The sequence below is a fragment of the Enhydra lutris genome, unplaced genomic scaffold, assembly GCF_002288905.1.
Source record: "Enhydra lutris kenyoni isolate GAN:26980312 unplaced genomic scaffold, ASM228890v2 scaffoldscaffold27, whole genome shotgun sequence".
Taxonomy (NCBI): domain Eukaryota; kingdom Metazoa; phylum Chordata; class Mammalia; order Carnivora; family Mustelidae; genus Enhydra; species Enhydra lutris.
Genome location: NW_019154111.1, coordinates 25,278,118 through 25,297,890, shown reverse-complemented (window position 1 = coordinate 25,297,890; position 19,773 = coordinate 25,278,118).

Here is a 19,773-nt window from a genome sequence, read left to right as displayed (position 1 = left end):
CTTGTCCTTCAAGTTGTGTTCTGCTTGCTGATGAAGAGCTTAGAGTGAACACAGAGGTAAAACACTTTCATACTCTTACTGATTTGCATATAAATCCCAGCCCCAATCTACTTTGCCATACACTCATTCTACGTAGAGTCTTAGAAAGAAATCAAGTCACATCTCTTTATTTTTTTCTTAATTAATTTTTTATTTTTATTTTTTATTAACATATAATGTATTTTTTGCCCCAGGGGTACAGGTCTGTGAATCAACAGGCTTACACATTTCACAGCATTCACCATAGCCCATACCCTCCCCAAAGTCCATAACCCAGCCACCCTATCCCTATGCCCCACTCTCCACCCCCCAGCAACCCTCAGCTTGTTTCGTGAGATTAAGAGTCTCTTATGCTTTCTTTCCCTCCTAATCCCATCTTGTTTCATTTTTTTCCCTCCCTACCCCCCACAACCCCCCGCCCTGCCTCTCAGATTCCTCATATCAGAGAGGTCATATTATAATTGTCTTTCTCAGATTGACTTATTTTGCTCAGCATAATACCATCTAGTTCCATCCATGTTGTTGCAAATGGCAAGATTTCATTTCTTTTGATGGCTGCATAGTATTCCATTGTATATATATACCACATCTTCTTTATCCATTCATCTGTTGATGGACATCTAGATTGTTTCCATAGTTTGGCTGTTGTGGACATTGCTGCTATAAACATTCGGGTGCATGTGCCCCTTCGGATCACTACATTTGTATCTTTAGGGTAAATACCCAGTACTGTGATTGCTGGGTTATAGGTTAGCTCTATTTTCAACTTTTTGAGGACCCTCCATACTGTTTTCCAGAGTGGCTGCACCAGCTTGTGTTCCCACCAACAGTGTGGGAGGGTTCCCCTTTCTCCGTATCCTTGCCAACATCTGTTCAAGTCACATCTCTTTAGGTCAGAGAATCCTCTCAGTAAACCCTCTCCTAATCTCTGCCATTTCTCATCATCCAGGACATCACATTTCTGCAGCATTTGGATTCTATAGCTATTCATGACTTTAAGTCTCTGCTCTGAACCCAGGCATAGTGTGGCCTGAAACTGCTCTGTGGTAGCCAGTAGCCAACTATGAGCAATCCCAGAGCCTGCTTGATTGTAAACCACAAGATGGCAGCCATGTCCCGGGTGTTCCATTTCTGCAGCCTTGTGGGGCAGCATCCCTAAACCAGTTTGAGTAGCTCCGATACTCATGTCTTCTCTCTACCCAAACTATATGTTCATAGAGATTAAGGTTAAAATTAATTTTCATTTCACAATTTGTTCATTTATTCATTTCAAAATAAATGAATTCTGGAAGTTACAAATAACATCACACAAATCTGGTTTTCTTCCTAAAAGATCCAGTCTTAAATAAGCATTCTTCCCCCAGAATAGAAATTCCAACATCTGTATTGTATCTACCATGTCTATCTAATGTTGAGGTTCTCAGAAGCATACACCTAATGTTCAGACATTGGGCATCTTTTCCCCCACAAAATTCCAACAGTGGGGTGGAGGATTTCTCTGACTTGTCTAGAAAATAATATTTTAATCTGAAATATGAAATTAAACATGTTACCTAAAAGTCAAAACCTCTAAGGAACCCCTAAAATATAAAAGCCGGAATCCAGCCAGATCCCACCTTTTGCCTGCCAGCTTTATTGAGATATTACTGACAAATAGTTTAAATTTAAGGTATATATAAATACATAAATATAAATGTATATATATAGAACATATATATAAAACTGCAGAATGATGACCACAATAAGGTTAGTTAATATGTGCATACCTCATTTAATTATAATTTTTTTAGTAGTGAGAACATTTAAGATCTACTCTCTAGCAACTTTCAAGTATATAATACAGTATTATTAACTATAATCAACAATGCTGTACATTAAATCCCCAGAACTTAGTCATTTATGACTGGAAGTTTGTAGTCATTGACCATCATCTCCCCAGTTCCCCCACTCCCTAGCCCCTGACAACAACCATTCCAGACTCTCTCTTTCTATAAGATGGGCTTTCTTCTTCTCCTTTTTTTTTTTTTTAAGATTCTACATGTAAGTGAGATCATACTTATTCAAGATCCCAACTTTCATAGAGCTGTATTCAAAGAAACACAATAACATTCTGGAAAACTCTTTCTTTTGTATTTATCTTACACCCCATCATCTCCTTCTCGTAGGAAATGGTATATATGTGTAGAAATGGAAATACATGTATATATCCCATTATGTCACTATTTCATACTGTCCTTCAAAAAGCAAGATGATCCCTAACTTCTCTGCCATTAGGACAAGTCTGAAGTCCACTGTCCTAAATCATTCACTTCGCCAGTTTCTAATCACTGTATTCCTCCTGCGCTGCTTCCATTCTCTTTCCTTCCTCTCCGTATCCTTAGCTAAGGGACAGGAAGACCCTCTCTGATGAAGGAAAGAATTCTATTCCTTCTCAGTTCATGACGGATCCAAAGTATACCTCTTGTCTTGCTCCCTCTCCAGCCACTGTCAGCCATCTCATACGTGCACTCACGCACACACAGGCACACACATATGCCTCAGCTGTGTGCAAGGTGAAGCTCCATTGTATTTCCATGCTGCTGTCCTACTTGTTCTTTCTTGTCCTCTGCCTTTTTCCAGAGTTGGTCCATAGTTTCTAACTATGTTTTCTTCATTGATACTTGCAAAATAGATTGGAACTAGATTGGTTTAATATGAAGGCTTGGTTATAGATCAATGACTTTCAAACCCAGCTCATTATCGAAATCCCAGTGACAGATTAAAGAATGCATCTTGGCCGATCCACTCTCCTAGACTAGAGGTCTGGTGTGATGGTGAGGTACCTGAAATTTTAAAAAAAGACTCCACAGGAGATTCTAATAGCCAAAAAAAAACCCCATGACTTTTAGTTTCTTCAAAATACCATGAATAGAGACTGGAATAGCAGATGTTAATAAATATTCTATTAATCACATACTTCTTAATTGTTATTGTAGCAAACAGGAGTGGTAGTTGGCGATACAATGTGACAGAGCTGTAAGTTAACTGTTCCTCAAGAACATGTTTCCTTGTTACAAAATATGACAGGGAAATCCGGTTTCATCAGCAACAAACAAATTTACTTAAAGAAGGGCTTCTCAGATCTTTTAATATGCTCGTGTGAAAATTGAATCTTCGGGGCGCCTGGGTGGCTCAGTGGGTTGGGCCGCTGCCTTCGGCTCAGGTCATGATCTCAGGGTCCTGGGATCGAGCCCCGCATCGGGTTCTCTGCTCAGCGGGAAGCCTGCTTCCTCCTCTCTCTCTGCCTGCCTCTCTGCCTGCCTCTCTGCCTGCTTGTGGTCTCTCTGTCAAATAAATAAATAAAATCTTTAAAAAAAAAAAAAAGAAAATTGAATCTTCAAGAGATGTATCCATCATCAAGCTTAGGGGACAGTGCATCTATCACTTTAAACTTACTTTTAAATGCTTTTGTTTTAAGGAACATTTTGATGGACAATTATTAGGCAGAATACCACCTAGAGAAGGCTTCTCTGGAGCTCTTTGATGCTACATTCTCCATGACTCATTTGGACCAAATCTCTTCAAAGCTGGTTACATGTTAGAATTACTTGGGGAACATTTAAAACTTTTGGATATCTGGGTCTCACCAGAGACCAATCTAATCAAAATTTCTAGAGAGTAAAGCCAGATAGAAGAATTTAAGAAATAATCCTCAGATAATTGTAATGTGCTGATGAGGTTGAAAATCATTGCTTAAAAACTGTAAGTAAAATGTAAAATATATTCTGAATTATTGATTACCAATAATAACTAAGATTTATTGTTAATTGTGTGCCAAGTTTTTTCCTTATGTATTCTCTAACTAAATCCTTGTGGCTATTTTATGAGGCAGGTACCATTATTACCCCCCATTTACAGATGATAAAACTAAGGCATCAGGGAGTAAAAATTATTTGCCCAAGACATGCAAGTAGTAGATTAGGGTGTTCGTGTCTAGGCACTTTGATTCTAGAGCTTGGGCATTGAGCCCTTATGCTGCCCTGCTTCCCTAAACTCTTCTTTCAGCAGACTCTATATGCTTAAAACTAATACATTATCGGGGTGCCTGGGTGACTTGGTCCTTAAGTATCTGCCTTTGGCTCAGGTCATGATCCCAGGGTCCTGGGAAAGAGCCGCGCATTGAGCCCCACATTGAGTTGCGCATTGAGCCCTGCATCCGGCTCCCTGCTGGGCGGGAGTCCTGCTTCTCTCTCTCCCACTCCCCCTGCTGGTGTTCCTGCTCTCACTGTCTCTCTCTGTCAAATAAATAAATAAAATCTTAAAAAAAAAAAAAAACAACTAATATGTTATCTACATTTACTGGACTAAAATGCTAATAGGAAATCTAACTCAATGCTAAGTTCCTCTACCCACAAAATCAAATACTTTGATATTTTGACCATTGTATCGTTGTATTTTTTAATCTGCTCCATCAAAGACCTTCTGTTAATAGTTGTACACATAGAACATAACCAAGGTCTGCCAACCCCTCCCACTTTTGATAGTGAAATAGGGAATTGATTTAGGCCAAATCTTCATGCCAGTAAAAAGACTTTAAAGCTGATTCTGTTAGTCAAAATAATTCAGCCCTCCTTTTTTTTTGTTTGTGAAAATGTATTTACTAAATTCACATCAATGAGGCATTAAAAAAAATCACTTAATCTAATTATTATTTCCTTAATATAACAAAACCTCAATTGAATGGTCCCAAATAATGGAATTTTTAAGTAATTGGGGAAATTTTTCAGCTTTCTGTTTTTCCTTCCTTCAGAAGCAAAGGAAGTGGAAGCAATTTAAAAATTGGGGGCCTTCAAAAGGTACATCACTATTGTTCCTTCTTCTGAAATTCTATTCCACTAATTATCTGCATATTTAAATAATGTTAGTTTTCTCTTGGAATCCTTTAGAAATCAACACAGAGCTGGCAAGTATGGCCTCAGAATTAGGAAGAGAGATAATCTTCCATTTGGAATTTAGGACATGCAAACTTGTATTGTTATTTATTCTTCTTTCTCTCTTAAACATCCTCACTGTTGCTGCAATTAGATATTAAATCCCTAGGGTCTGTACATTCTTTCCCTTTTGCTTCTCAGCTCCTAGCAATAAATACATAAGATGGTTGGGTGCTGAGCTTTGGGGGGCGGGAGGGGGGGGTGGGGGGAGAGGGAGAGACACAGAACCAATCTCCCATGCAGCCAGCTTTTTCAACTATAACATAAAAGCAAATTGGTATGCTTCAGCATTTAAAGATCATGAATCAACAAAATTACTTAATTATTATTGGTATATGTTTACTACAATTATTATGCTATTTTTTAATGTTTATTTTTAAATATTTGGGCTACAACATAGAGTATCCTTCTTTCTTTATATTTACACTTCATGAATGTTACTGTCTGTATTGTGTTCCTCCTCCCCAAATTCATTTTTGAAGTCCTAACCCCCTGGTAGCTCAGAATGTAATGGTATTTGAAAAATCTTTCAAAAGGCAGTTAAATCGAAATGATGTTGTTAGGGCAGGCCCTAATTCAGTATACTTGTGTCCTTCTATGAAAAGGAGATAGGACAGTGACAGGCACAGAGGACCACGCAAGGACACAGGGAGGAGATAGCCAATCCGCATACCAAAACAGAGGCCTGAGCAGAAACCCAACCCTGATAACATCTTAATCTTGGACTTCTGGCTTCAGTGTTGTGGGAAGCGTAATTTCTGTTCTTTTAGTCTGCGGTACGCGGCTCTGGCACTCCTAGCAAACTAATATAGTTCATTCAGCCTGTTATAATCTTATGGGCATACTTGACGTTCTAGGTAACATAATAATGTCTTTGTGCTTTTTATTGTCTTTAGAGCTTTTTATTATTGAACATTCTCTTGGTTGTTGCTTTGGAGTTTCACAAACCCTTGACAGAAAGCAAGGCGGATCTTTATTTCTGCTTCTCTCCTTTCCTGGAATGCAATATGATAAAAAATGAACGAAGTGAATGGTGTTCATTCTAATAAGCAGTTTGAATTTATATAAAGATGAATTTTTATTTGGGATCATTTAAAATTAAAAGGTTAATTTTCTCATTTGGAAGAAAAAAAAAAGGATTCTTCTTAAAATATATCCAACACCAACAATATAACTAGAACTGAGCTTGATGGTTTTCCCTGTCACCTTGAAGCTCAGATTAGCCATTGAGGGGTCTCGGTGCAAAACTCGGGTGGTGTCTGTCCCCCTCAGTGATGGACATTAGACAGAAGCATGCCATGGGTTCCCTGGGTTTTTGAACATTAGAAATAGAATGCTCTACAAATTACCTGAAAACTATTACTAGATATCAAACATAGGTTTTTAAAATTGACCTTCCAAAATGCTCTTGTGAAGGAATTCCATAGCTGATACCCATAAGTACCAATGACTTAAAAGGGTCTAGTTTTATTGTGTAACAGACATTTTCCATATTTAAGTATTTCTTTTTTTTCCCCTCGGTCATAGAGTTTCTTTCAGTTTTGCCCTCTTCTCTTTTGACCTACTTCACATTTCCAACCCCAGCTCAGTAACTGTATTTTTTTGACTTCACAAGTTGTAAAATGGTTAGAGTCATAACACTTGCTTCATAAATGTTGTTTTGGGGTTACATAAGATGAAACCCATCAAGCATTTAACTAGTTGATTTTCACATTCTAGGAACTCATTTAATTGTATTATTATTTTTTTAAAGATTTATTTTATTTTATTTAAAAAAAATTTTTTTTTAAATATTTTATTTAACAGACAGAGATCACAGGTAGGCAGAGAAGCAGGCAGAGGGAGAGAGGAAGGGAAGCAGGCTCCCTGCCGAGCAGAGAGCACGACGCGGGGCTCAATCCCAGGACCCTGAGATCATTACCTGAGCCAAAGGCAGAGGCCCAACCCACTGAGCCACCCAGGCGCCCCTTTAAAAAGATTTTTATTTTATTTATTTGACAGAGACAGATCACAAGTAGATGGAGAGGCAGGCAGAGAGAGAGAGAGGGAAGCAGGCTCCCTACTGAGCAGAGAGCCTGATGCGGGACTCGATCCCAGGACCCTGAGATCATGACCTGAGCCGAAGGCAGCGGCTTAACCCACTGAGCCACCCAGGCAACCCAAGATTTATTTATTTTAGAGAGAGAGAGAGAGCCCACGTGTGTGAGTTGGGGAAGGGGCAGAGGGAGAGAATCTTCAAGCAGAGTGACCCCTGAGCACAGAGCTTGATAGGGGAGGGACTCCATCTCACCATGGAAACAAAGAGTCTGACCTCAATGACCTCAGCCACCCAGGCGTGCCCTGTGGGTATTACTATTAATGTTAACAATTAAAATAACTTTCAGTAGGTCCCTAGTCATGTAACTTATAAATTATCATACCACTGCTCAAGTTATAAAACAATTTGTAATATACCTGAAATATATCTTCAAAATATAGGCAGAATATCTTTCAGATAATACAAAGAAAAGAATATTTCAGATAATGTAATGAAAAGCTGTTTATGTGCCATATTTTGTTTGGTCTTGAGAAAAACCTTCTGAATTGGTATTATTAACCCCTTCCTGCAGACATGAAATCTGGGTCTCAGTGGGGTCGCCGTGACCTGGTGCAGCCAAATCATACTGTTAGAGGGGACGGTGCTGGAGCTCACACTCAAGCTTTCCCTCCCATTTCCACTCCACCATCCTTGAATTTCAAAGAGTTTCTAACTTTGGCCGTTCCTTCTTGTTAAGCTATAAAACAAATCACAACATAAAAAAATCTTGCACACCATACTGTTTATTTTATTACCATCTCTTTTTCAATAGATAATAAACGATAGTGAGATACTTGGGGCGCTCAGCGTTTCCTGACCAGGGGTCATATTGGTAATTTGACAATTCTGTCCCATTCCTGAGGTGCCTCTTACAACAACGTAGGCACTGAATTCTGCCTCTGTGAGGAACATCATTAGACACAGCGAGGGAAACTCCTTGCAGTGTTTCCTGTAATGATGGGAACTTACTGTTCATTCCTTTATAAAGGATCTCCTCTCTTCTTCTCAGATTGCAAATCAAAACTTGACAGACCTCTGCACTAATGCTTCATTTTTTCCTCATAGATACTGTCAGCCTCGTAATTAAATACAGTTTTCCCCTTGATGTTACAAGCGTAGAGCCCATTTTGAGTTCATCTTTTGCAAGTGAATGTATCTTGTGTCTTGCCCTCATTCCTGGTTCCTTCTTGTTTTCCTCCTTTACGTTCTTTTTCTTTCATTCTTCTTGAAAGTTGGAAATTATTTTTATTTTGCTACACTGTATGAGTCTTTGTTAGAACCCCAAACCCTTCTGGAACAAATCAGTCAAGCAACTTCAGCTTTTTGTGTATCTTACAGTCTGATTCCGGGGCCTTGGTTGTTCCAAAGGAAAACTCAGAGATGTTGCATTTTTTTATTTTGTTTTGGTTCATCCAGCCAACTTACAGTATAGCTACCTTGGGATCTATAAGAGGTCCTGCACTGCTTCTGAGCAGCAAATATGTCCATAAAATGATGATTCCTGCCGAAGATTGTAAGCAATTTTCTCTACATGTGAATTATTAGACCCCAGAATATTTTGTTGAGGAAAAAAAAAGAAGAAAATATAAAGCCTTTCTTATTAGTCATTTGAAAAAAAGAGAAAAAGATTACACAAAGCATTAAAAATTATACCATGAAGAAGAAGAATGCTTTGCTGAACACTGGATTGACTGGAAGACAGACCCCAGACTCTAAGTGAAATCTCTCATTCATAAAGCAAACTGTTGGATGAAGATATTCTGCTTAGGAAAAAAAAAAAAAAAAAAGTTCATTCCTTTACATAATATGTTAGTCTTTTACAAAACATTTATTTAAAGCATTTCAAATAGTGCCATCCAACTGCCTTCCCTTTCCACTGACCTCCTACCCAGCACCTTTAAATCGGGCAGCAGGAAATGTTGTAGCGAACATATTATCTTTATAATTTCACAAGTCCCTCAGCTGGAGTTCAGGATCAATTCTCACACTTTAATCCTATCTGCCAAGGAATTTTTAAACTACATAACTGACAAATAACCTGAGCTGTAATTTATGGATCTTTCCTCTACGGGAAACAGATAGTTACGGCTGGTTTTTAACACAAATTGCCCTACAATCCATAAAAGCAGACTGATCTTACCAAGACCCACTGATTCCACAAACAAACAAACAAACAGAAAACTAAAATGCAAGAGCAACATAAAAAATGTTGCTAAGTTTTGTGTCTTTAAGAGAGAACAAATTCTGGACCTAGACCCATTACATTTTTATCCTCAGTCTAATCCTATTGTATTCCATTTTTTTTTTTTTAATAACGTTGCTACCCTTCCAGTTCCTCTTCTGGTCACATTACTATTTACCCTTCTGATTAAAATATTGTTGCTTTAGTAAAAATATTATATGTAATGCATTTAGATGTTGGTATTCTTTCAATTGCATATGTGTATTTGGAAAACATGACAACTTTTTTAATCTCGTTTATATATCTGAGCTCCATAATGTTTATCCAGACTTTCCCATGTATACAATTGCTTATTTGACATCCACAGCCAGACTTTTCAAAGGAAGGGCAACATGTCTAAAATTACACTTAGCATCTTCCCTTCCCATACTTGCTTTTCTTTGCATGTTCCTATTTCAGTGAATGCTATGGCCATTTTGCTTTCCCCTACTGAGCACAATCAATCCAATGTCTCCTAAGTAGCTCAGAAATCCATCTTTTTCTCTCCTTACCCAGTGCTGTTATACCGCCTACCAGATCAATGCCATAGGCTCTTGTGATTGTTAATTTTATATCTGAACTGGACAAGGTTTAGGGACCCCAGATAACTAGTAAACCATTATTTCTGGGTGTGTCTGGAAGCATATTTCTGGAAGAGATTAGCATTAGATTCAGGAGACTGAGTGAAGAGATCCACCTTCACCAGTGTGAATAAACATCATCCAATCCATTGAGGGCCTGAATGGAACATGAAAAGTGACAGAGGGGTGAATTGCCCCTTTTCTCTCTCTTTCTCTGTCTCTCTCAGTTCTTGAGCTGGGACATCCATCTTCTGCCCTCTGACCTCGAAGTTCATGGTTCTCAGGCCTTCAGAGTCTGGGACTCCCACCAGTGACCATGCCTAAAATCTCAGCTCTTCTCAGACCTCTACCTCCCTGCCCCAGTTCTCAGGTCTGTGGATGAGGACTGAATTATACCACCAACTTTCCTGGTCCTCCAACTTGCAAGCAGCAGATTGTGGGACTTCTTGGCCTCCATAAGACTGTGAATGAATTATTTTAATAAATCTCCTCTTATGTATATCTATATATTCTTTTAGTCATGTGTCTCTGGAGAACCAGAACTAATACAGCTCCCAATCCTGACTCTTCTCCTCAATTTTGATCTTGAACTCCTTCCATTCATTCTTCAAATGCAACCAGAAATATCATCTCCAAGAGACAACAAATCATGTCAGAACCCTGCTCAAAAACTCTTTGGTATGGTTATTTGCTTATTTCTTCTTATTCTTTTAGAAGATGATTTAGGCTCCTTACATAGCTTCAAGGCTCTTCCAGATCTGCTCTCCTTGTCAACTTCACCCTTCCCCTTCTGATGAGTGATACTCTAGTCACATCAGGTTACCTTAATTTTGATAATGTAGCTCATTATTGCTCCTTAGATAAGAATTCTTCTCCAGGGGCCATTCCTCTGCAAGACTCACTGAGGTGCTCTTACAAGGTACTGGATATGATTTCCCCTGTTAAACTACTTATCTCACTATATTTTGTTTATCTCTTATCTGCATCTCACCCTTTAGACTGTAAGCAATCTGTGTCCTGTTGATCTGCGAATACATAGCACCTAATGTGTGATTAAATTCATTCATTTTCAGTGCTGTTTTCTCTCAGCTTTCTTTTCATATTCCTTCAGAAGCAATTCATGCTATAGTTTCATTGTTTAAATAATTTAAGGAGTACTAATAGATATACTATAAAAATTGTTAGGTGACTATTTGGTTCTATAAAAAATTTAAAGATACTCTGATTATGGGGATATCAAAAAGGTGCTATATTTTGCTAAAGATATTTATGTATTCCTGAAAATAAGATCTTTCAAAACCTTAGAATATTTCTAGGTTGTGCTATTTATTTATTATTTACTTTTTTTGCTCCTCGCAAGAATGTTGGGTTTTTCCCCTATTGAACATAAAACAGAGCCACTATTCACTTCATTATATGCTGCAAATAATAAGGCCAGAAAAATTTTTTAGAAGTTATTCTTCTGCCCCCTGATAAGGCCATACTTAAAACTTTATAAAGATAACCAGGCTTGAGAACCACCTCAGCATGTAAGTTTTAGGAAAAGTATAGTCTGAGCATTACTTGTAACTAGGACTTACACAAAGACAGAGGCTGTTCATTTAAAATTTTCGTTTTTGTCAGCTCATAATACTGCTTCCCATTACAAAATACTGCAATGCATTTTAGAGTAGACTCCTAAATAACTTCTTTTAAATACTGAAATATTTATGTATACATTCAGATAGCAAAGATAAAATCTTGGTCACATTTTTCCATTTGGGAAACTTTAGTGTTTCTTTGAGCAACATGATAAAAATCTCAGTTTAACAAATAGTGTAAGTTTGTAGTTCATTCCCGGCTCTGTGACTTTTCCTGTTTAGTTTTTAGCTTACTTGGTTACATAACCATTGCTTTTGCTTAAAGGTCAGCCAAGAGTAAAGTTATATCTTGCTGGAGGTGAGATGTAAACAATGTCTGATCTTGCCCTGCCATTTTTCTTAAATCTTCCACAGAGCTGGGTGAAATTGTGCCAGTATTCATAAAAGAAGATTATGTTTTAGAATCTGTATTGTATTATTCAATAAATATTTCAAGGTGTCTGCAAACAGGGATTAATGGATATTATATTTCAGGAAACTAGAAAGGTATCAACCCAAAGAATTAAATAAAACACTCGTGTTTGATGCTCATATAAACTGTAACTTAAAATAAAATGTGTATAAACTTCCTTTTCCTTTTGTTTCATTTCCCTGTCAAAAGATAGCACAGAATAAAATGAAATAAGACCAAAATGAAAGGAGACCAAAAAAAAAAAAAAAATCTAAATTTGACCTTCACCCTGAAAAGTAATGCCTTTCCTCAGTCATCAATGTTAATAGTCAGCCATGGGGCCTGCATGCAATTAAAACATCTGGATGAAAAATGCATGTTTTGAAGTCTAGGTGGTGTGTTTCACTGGTGCGCTGCAAATCGGGGCACTTGGAAGAATCTGGTTGGGAGGGGACAAAACTTTGAAGTCTTTCAACTGAAATTTTGGGTGTAGTAGGTATTCAAACATCTAGTCATATTTAAACGATTGGATCCTGTGGAAAAACATTCTATTTGTGCCATCACTGGAAAACAGTTTGTACGTCTTAAATTGGATCTTCATTCAAGCCTTGTAGTTAATGGAATCATTGGTGATCTTAAATAGCTTTCTTATCTGCTGCAAAACTCCACAGAGCGTAGCTGAATGCCCCATCCCCTTGTTTCTGTCCCTCTCTTTGTGTTCCGGAAAATTCTGTAAACAGGGCAGCTACTACTGCCTAGAACATTCTACAGTAGTTTAAGAGGTCTTTTCTCCTGATATTAACCACATTCATTTTTAAAAATTTTTAGAGGACTAGCTCTTCTTCTTGAAGTGTAACCTAGATCTTGAACAGAGGGAAAAAATAAATGTATGACCTAGAATCTCCTCTAAGTGTTATTTTTATTGTTTTTCCTTCCTAGAAGAGTCATATTTTTTCAAATAATCCAAGTGACATTGTGAGCTAGGGTTAAGAGCTCCAGGGAGAACTTGATCCTGACTAATTCCCCTCTTTGTATTTACATTTTATTTTTATTTTTCACCTCGAGGTGGGTTTTTGTTAATTGAGATATAATTGACACAAATCAGTTCATTAGTTTTAAGTATACAACATAATGATTCAATATTTGTATATATTGCAAAAAGATCACCACAGTTTAGTTAACATTTATCCGATTGATTCTTATGCATGTTAAAGCTTTAGAAGCTAGAGAGACCCAAACTTCCAACTAGGATCATGTGCAGAGTTTTAAGAACTATCATCACCTATGCCCTCCCCCACGGGTTCTATCAGTTGGTCTGGGTGAGGCTAGCAATGTTGTTTTAATTAGGTCCTCCAGGTGATTCTAAAGTGAGGGATCCCGAGTATATCTGTGAGAGTTGAGTCGAGGTTTTGTCCTCGGGCTTAGGTAACAGGGTGCGTTCTGCGTGAGTTTGGTAAGGCGGGTCGGTGTAGCACACGGTATCTGTTCTATGGCAGAATTTTGTGGCATCTGTGGGAGGAGAGCGCTCTTGAAGACTAGGAAGGAGAAGTTTCAAGTTTGGCCTTCATGTAGGAGCTCTTTGCTTCTGAATCTCTCCTGAGACAAAGGACAGGAATGGGTGGACGTTTCTGTAATTCATGTCTCTTCTGTCCTTGGGAATGGTGATTGTAGGTGAAGGGTCCGTGCTGAAGCCTTTCAAGGTGTTTTTAAAGATGCATGTATGACTTCTCCCATGGTCTCCCCTGAGGAAGAAACCCGGTGAAGATAGAGGAAGATCTGGTAGGTTCTCAGGTAAATGTCATGTTCTGCATCAGGGGCTGTGTCCTTTTTTTCTCCTGAAAGGCTGTGGTTTTAAAACGTATAAACCTTTCACTCTATCTCTGGTGTTCTTAACCAGTTTGATTTCAACTACGTTTTTTCCCCTTCTGTAGCCAGGGTTAGCTCTTTAGGACATTCTCTCCTATATCCCCAGACCTTCTCCCCATTTCTCCATTCAGGCTTCCAATATGCCCTGAGCAATCCCCACTTTTAATTATGGACTTGAAACTATCGAAGTTGTTCCTTTGTGAGAGAGCAACTTGGGAAGGTGATGCTGTCCCAGATTCTTGTATGAGATGAGGTGGGTCCTGGACTATCAGTAAAAAAGGCAAATATGTGGTCTTCAGTCCCATCTGGGTGCTCCTTCAGCTCTCTATAAGCCAGGCTTAAGAAAATGCGTATCCAAATAGGATGCCATTCATGGCTCAGAATGCCTCAGAAATGTCTGAAAAAGAAGAGTAATTAGAAGAGACAGGCTCTCTAGGATGCTGAACCAGGACTGCTTAAATGCAGTAGAACTTACAGAATATGGGTACTCTGCATGGCTTAACATTTGAATAAAACTGATGTTTTTCATGATTAGATTTAGGTCGTGATTTACTTGTTTTTCTGACCAATAATGCAGCAGTGACTGTGTGTCCTTAGAGAAACAGGAGGCGCCTGACTGCGGTTGGTGCTGCTGCAGCTGATGCTAACTTCATTTGCTTGGCTCAGGCGCTCCAGCAGATTCTTCCACTACTCCTTTTTGTACTTAAAAATATATATGTATATTTAAAAATGAGGTAAAAATGATGTTCAGAGGCATATAATGTTGAAAAAAAAAAAGATTCCACTTGTCCTATGAGAAATAGAATTCTTTTGGGGTTCGGAACCGTACATACGTACGAGCTTACAATGCCTTGATAATAGGATCCGTGCACTTGTACCTGTATGTTCTACACCTACCTCTTTCTTACCTGTTATGGTTTATTTGCTAAAAATTGGATTCTGCTGGCAGCCAATTGCTCCCCTTCTTGGCTGCCATTGTCTTAAAAGATGAATCCGCTTAAATGCCCTCAGCTTGGTCTTTGGCTTGTGTTAACCACATTGAAGACTTGCTGAAAGTAGTTCTCCAGGCCAGGCTCTCCCACACACACACCTCCAGAGAGTCAAGGCAATGCTTTTTACAGAGTCTATGGAAGCTAACTTGGCACTGAAGCGACAGTGCCAGAAAAGTACTTCACATATTTGTCATTTTGGCAGGTCGGTAAGAAACAAGAAGACAAAGAGAGTAAGTTTGAATTTGGTAAGGAATTATAGTCACCTGGACTCTGATACTTTGCTTTCCATTTCCATTTCCTATTCCTTGAAAGCAAAGTTGGTATTTTTGGGGGCTAATAGGTTCCATTTATAGTTCACACAGGAATATTTAGAATTATCATCCTGAAATAGTAGTGGTGAGAAAACCAGCAAGAAAGATTAACTTTCTCCATGCATATCCAGGGACTTGACTCGGAGTCTTTTTTTTTTTTTTTTTTTTTTTTGAGATTTTACTTATTTATTTGACAGGGATCACAAGCAGGTAGAGAAGTGGTGGCGGGGGGATGGGAGGGTTGGAAGCAGGCTCCCCACTGAGCAGAGAGCCTGAAGCGGGGCTCCATCCCAGGACCCTGAGACCATCACCTGAGGAAAGACAGAGGCCTTAGCCCACTGAGCCACCCAGGCCCCCCTTGACCTGGACTCTTATCAGTCCATTTCTCCCACCAATTACAGCCTAACCTACTGCAGTAGAATTTTAACCTTCTGGGGAGGAAGTTCTGTTATTTCTTGATAATCTTCTCCCCTTTTTCTATAGTGATAAAATGTGTGTGTGTATGTGTTTGTTTTAACAGGGCAGATGCTATCCAGAGATTAAAAACTACATTTTCCCTGCTTGTGTAATCTAGGAATAATCTAGTCCATTTAGGTTCTGACAAGGGGAATGAAAGGGAAAGTGGTAGGTACAATTTTTCTTATAAAGAGGAGGCTGCTTTTCTTCCTCTTCTGTCCTCTGGCTGGAGTATGTCTATGCCGACCAGAGCTGGCACAGTCACTTTGGACCTTGAGTTGATCTGGATAGCGTAGGTCATGAGTGAGCAACAAGGTAAAAGGAGCTAGGGTCCCTGAGATCCCGAAGTCCCATACTGAACCTGGGCCACTGACCTCTGAACTTACTTGAGCCTTCTGCGTGTATCTGGCTCCCCCTAGATCAGTGGTTCTCAAACCTGAGTGCACTTAGAACCACCTGGGAAACTTTTAAAATTAGAATTTCCACTTCAGACAGCATCTTTGAGAGTGGGATTTGCATATTAATATTTTTTTGAGATGTAATTGACCTTTTAGTGTCAGGTATACAACAGAAGGATTCAATATTTATATATATTGTGAAATGATCATCACAGCAAGTCTAGTTAACCTCCATTACCACACATAGTTTCTTTGTGATAAGCACTTTTCAGATATACTGTCTTATTAACTTTCAAATATACGAAACTTATTGTTAACTGTAGTCACCATGCTGTACGTTCTATCCCCATGACTTCTTTTATAATTTAAGTTTGAACCTTTTGATCCCATTACCTGGTCCCCACCCCCACCTCTGACAACCACCAGTCTGTTCTGTCTCTGTAAGTTTGGTTGGTTGGTTGTATAGATTCCACTTATATGTCAGATTATATGGTATTTGCCCTTTTTCTGTTTGGCTTATTTTACTTAGCATAATGTCCTCAAGGTCCATCCAAATTGTCACAGTGGGCAAGATACCATTTTTTTTTTTTTTTAATGGTTGTATGACATTCCACTGATATATATGTCACATTTTTTTTTTAAACCCATTCATCCATCAGTGGACCCTTAGGTTGCTTCCATATCTTGGTTATGGTAAATAATGCTTCAGTGAACATGGGGTACATATATCTTTTCAAGCTAATGTGTGTGTTTTCTTAGAATAAATACCCAGAAGTGGAATTGCTGGATCATATGGTAGTTCTATTTTTAGTTCTTTAAGGAACCTCCGTACTATTTTCCATAATGGCTGTACTAATTTAGATTTCCACCAACCATTGATGAGGGTTCCCTCTTCTCCTTCACCAACACTTGTTACTTCTTGTTTTTTTGATAATAACCCTTATAACAGGAATGAAGTGTTACCTAATTGTAGTTTTGGTTTGCATTTCCCTAATCAGTGATGATGAATACCTTTTCATGAATGTGTTAGCCTTCTGTATATCCTCTTTGGAGAAATACCTGTTTAGACCATCTGCCCATTTTTTAATCCAATTGTTTGCTCTAGAGTTGTATGAATTCTTTATATATTTTGGATGTGAACCCCTTAACAGATACATGATTTGCAGGTATTTTCTCCTATTTGATGAGTTGCCTTTTCATTTGTTGACAGAATCATTTTTAGATACTATTTATCCTAGTGCTGGCAACTAACTATAATATATGCAATGGAAAAAACAACATTTTTTTCCAGTTATTGAGGAATGAAATTCAATTTAACAAATTCTATTTAAACAGATATTAATAAAATGGAAAAATAGTTATTTCCATGTAGAAACATGGAATAGATAATTATATAGAGAAAGAAAATCAGACTCAGTCACTTCCTTCATGGCCTTCTCAGTATTTCAAATGATTCTCAACATAGAATTCCTTAAACATCCCACTTCAGGGGCACTTGGAGGGCTCAGTGGGTTAAGCCTCTGCCTTCGGCTCAGGTCATGATCTCACGGTCTTGGGATCGAGCCCCGAGTGGAGCTCTCTGCTCAGCAGGGCGCTTGCTTCCCTCTCTCTCTCTGCCTGCATCTTTGCCTACTGGTGATCTCTCTGTCAAATAAATAAATAAAATCTTAAAAAAAAATCCCACTTAAGAACTTCTGTAAAAGACAACCAGTTTCTCAAGTACATGAGTCATATTCTAAAAGTTCTTACAGTCAGTCTAGAACTACTTTCACCTATAATACAGAAAAGCAGTTGGAATTCTCTCCTTTCTATTTTGTTTGTTAAGCTTCTTGGAATTTTTAGATTTAGCTAACATCATAATAGAATTCTCAAAAGTCTAATTTTCAAAGTTTTAATTAAAAAAATTCCAAACTAAAAAAAAATTCCAACCTATCTGTCTTAGTTATATTTTTTATTAGAAGTTGGTACCACTGTTCTGGTTTTGAATTATAAATATAATATTTCAGTAAATTATTTTTATACCTTACCATTTTTAGGAATCAGATATCTGAGTTTTGAAAATTGGTGCATTTCAACTTAAAAAAAATTAATCAGAGTGTTATTGTGACTACATACAAAAGACCTACATTTAAGAAAACAAGACCAGAAGGATAGACTATAATGTTAATAGAACAAAAAAGCCCAGCTAAAATAACATATGGAAGAGCTTTTAGTCAAATGTAATGGTTACCAAACCTGTTCTTTAATTAGGATTACTGAAGGGTTTTAACTTTTTATCTTTTTAAAAGATTTTACTTATTTGAGAGAGAGAGAAAGAAAGCATGTGCTCAAGCAGGGGCAGGAACAGGGAGAAAATCTCAAGCAGATTCCATGGTGAGTGCAGAGCCCAATGCAGGGGTTGATCCCACAACCCCAAGATCATGACCTGACCCAAAATCAAGAGTTGGACACTTAACTGAGCCACCTAGGCCCCCCTGAAGAGTTTTTAAAAACAGTTGCCTGATCTTCATCTCCTATCTATTGAATTAAAATTCCTCTTGGTAGTGCCTGGTAATCTGTCGTTTTTTGGTTTTTTGGTTTTTTTTTTAAGAAAGTTTTCAAGGGTCTTCTTATTCATGGTTTTGTGTTTGTGATCTATTAATCTAAAGAATACAGGTTTTTTTGTTTGTTTTTGTTTTGAGAGAGAGCATGAGCTGGAGGAGAGGCAGAGGCAAAAGGAGAAGGTGAAGCAGGTTCACTGCTGAGCAGGGAGCCTGATACGGGGCTTGATCCCAGGACCCTGAAATCAGGACCTGAGCTGAAGTTAGACACTTTAACCAACTGAGCTCCCCCGGCAGTATCTATTCATTTCTCTAGAATACTCTGATTTGTAGAGTTTCTTTAGTAGAGCCAAAACTTAACATTTTCTTTACTTTTATTGAGAATGGCTATAAGAAGGCAACATTGGGAGCATTTCTGAGTATTTCACAAAACTGAGGAGACTATCGATGGATGTGCATAGGCTTGATAAGTGGAGTGAGATTATGTGCTCCACACTTTTTTGGTGGCCTAACTTGAAAGGTAAAGGTTGACATGAGTGAAGGTCATCAAACTTAGACTTTTGATAATTTTATTTCAACATATACATGTGATTTATGTATGTGCTAAAAGGGTTAATTAGATATATTTAAAATATGTCACAACTTTTGTAATCCAGCTTTTCCCTTCCATTTTTAAAATCTATTAGGGACTTAAAAAAAACACCCAAAAAACCTGTTGTGACTGGACGTTTCTTAACTTTGAACAACCCTACCTAATACCTTTCATTCAAAAAGTCTCATGAAAAGAGTTTCATATGAAAATCAGAGATAATGAAAAATCTGCCTATCTTGAAGAATTGTGAGGCTGAGAAAGAACAAAAACTCTGATGCAAATTGGGAGATTGACAAGAATAACAACAGAGACTTGGGTCAGGTTTCTTTCTCCTTAATTTCTGTCACTGATCCAGCAAACCAGCAGGGCAGGTATTCTAGGAGCTCAGGGAGCCATGGGAGTGGATCTGCATCTCCTTGCTGCCTACCTGGCTCTCACAAAGACCTGCATGGCAGCGGTCACTTGTGCAGAGGGAGGGGTCAGGATCACAGGGCCAGGCATGTCCGCCTTTTATATACTGGCCTCAGTGAGGAGGCCGTTGGCATTCGGGGTCTCCCTGGAGTTCTCCTGACGCCACAGTCCAGGACTTTGGAACTCTGCCTTACTTCATAGCCAGGCCTAGAATGGGTCTGCGCAAACCTACCCCAAGGAGGTAACCCATCATGTCATTATGTTGCCCTTGTTCTTGGCTTCTGGGAT